Raw genomic sequence first — 2,237 nt, 5'->3', positions numbered from 1 at the left:
TTTTTTTTTTTTAGGAATAAGTTAAAATGTCAATTATTTTCAAAAAGTTATAAATATATTTTAATTTGGTCAATAAAAATTATTAAAATCTCTTGATTATAAATTAAATTTTCCTTGGATCGAAAAGTACTTTTGTTTATCTCTATGATTTAAAAATAAATAAAAAATTTGTAAGTTAAAAAAAATCATCATCGTAGGATTGAAGATTTTTTAAAAATGCGATCTAAAATAAAGCAATGAAAAAATTTTCACTCTTTTTTCGGTCGCGACATGAACATATTTCTCAAATTTGGGTCGCGGCTTAAAAAGGTTAAGAACCACTGATATAGATCATTGTTTCACAACGAGGTCGATACCACCCCCCTGGGGTCGTTGGGAGTATGCTAAGGGGCGGTGAGCACATTTTGTCAATCAGATTTAATTTTGAAACTTACAAATTAAATTATTAAATAAAATTAATTAAATAAAATTAACTAAATAAATAAAATTAATCTATAATTAATATTTAAGAAAAAGGTAAAGTTAATAAAATAAATTAAGATTATTTGATACACCTTTTGTACCGCGAATAAAACGTACTTAAAAAAAACTAAACTAGCGCGACAGCCCATAGAGGGCCAAGCCTACTGTGCCCATCTCAGTTTTCTTGACCTTGGGCTCTGGGGTGCAGGAGCAGATGTTCCGGTCAGGTGGTCAGCCGAACGCGGAACCCCCAGTGTTTAGTTCCCAAGCATGCTTGGTACTCATTTATCGACCCACTGAAGGGATGAAAGGCTGAGTGAACCTTGCCCGGCCCGAGGATCGAACCAGGGACCTGTGGCATGACAGCGCGAAGCGCTACCGCTCAGCCACCGGGCGTCAAAACGTACTTAAATGACACTTATTCTCCGATCCGAATTAACACAGCGCAGCCCAAACATATCCTTGAATCTACGAAAACTCTTCTATACCAGCATGATCCGGCCTATTTTAACTGATGCTTCTCCTGCCTGGGCAACAATACCGGCACATCTAATGAAAAAACTAAATCAATGCCAAAACAAAATACTCAGAAAAATCACCCGCGCCCGTTGGTTCATTAGAAATAAAAATATCCATCAAGACCTCAAAATTCCTCTCCTCTCCGAATACATCAACAAATTAAATGCAGATTTCTTCAAAAAAGCCGAAAAATGCCAAACAGCCAACTTCAACCAGATCCTATCCTATGAAAACTATAAGAAAGATTTCCATCTCCGACCTATTGCAGCCTTCTATACATCTAATGCCTCATTTCATCATCAGCAACAGAAATAGAAGTAAACAGTCATGGCCGAATGAATAAAGCACCCGCATGCAACCACAAAGATCCCAGGTTCGACCCCAACTGATATCACTTTTTCTAAATATCATCAGAATCATCCATCCTTTCAGCATATCGTCAAATCATAAGAAACAGCATAGTGCCCAGCATCATCGATCGCAGTGAAAATCATCAACTTTCCAATGCATCCGGAGATACATCAATCTCATGCGTCCTCTTGCAGTCTATTCTGAGCAGCTGAAAATCAATATCAAAAACACAAACTCTGAACATTTAACAGAACTTTAAAAAATCCATTATTATTAAAATCTAAAAACCTGCTGTAAAAATTATTAAATAACATATTCCAATAAAGCTGACAAATATGTAATCTACAAACAATGCCTGTAATTTCTTTTCTTTTTATATTTTATTTTTTCTTATTTCCTGTCTTCTTAATCTTGCCACCACAATGTTGCATAATATAAAATGTTTTCAAACAATGTAAATTATTTCATGATGAATGGGTTAGGGGCCTCTGCGCGGCACAGGCACCCAGCTTGATTTAAATAAAGAAAAAAGAACACAGAGCGGTGCATTAGTCAGTAGTTTTTACCTCTGATTTATTCAAGCTACTTCGCGAATGACTCTGACTCATTCAAGCCATGGCAGAAATCGAAGTGCATGAGCTTTCGGTATGAATGTTTTTATTTGACCCGTGTTTTTTATGATGATTTGAGTTATCTTCTTTAAAGTTTTCCCCCCAGTTTCCATTCGATCTCATTACTATTTATTAGGCCAGGTAAGTGCGCGAATTAGTACCTTATTACAAATTATTTAATAATTTGGAGAAATAGTAAATTTTCTTTCATCGTTTGTAAACTGCTGTTTGTAGAAAATGCAACACCATGAAGGAATCATCAGAATCAAATGAAATATTATTTTAATAATGGAT

The 2,237-nt window shown here is 35.2% G+C and overlaps 1 protein-coding gene across 1 annotated transcript in view; it reads left to right on the top strand.

Annotated features, from left to right (window-relative positions):
* LOC139425742 (zinc finger BED domain-containing protein 5-like) overlaps positions 1 to 2,237 on the top strand; it is an 11,500-nt gene that overhangs the window by 1,166 nt on the left and 8,097 nt on the right. The window lies entirely within an intron of this gene.

Source organism: Parasteatoda tepidariorum, chromosome 6 (genome assembly GCF_043381705.1).
Source record: "Parasteatoda tepidariorum isolate YZ-2023 chromosome 6, CAS_Ptep_4.0, whole genome shotgun sequence".
In the NCBI taxonomy this organism is placed as follows: domain Eukaryota; kingdom Metazoa; phylum Arthropoda; class Arachnida; order Araneae; family Theridiidae; genus Parasteatoda; species Parasteatoda tepidariorum.
Note: the sequence above shows the minus strand (reverse complement) of the source record. Positions and strands in the feature narration are given on the sequence as shown.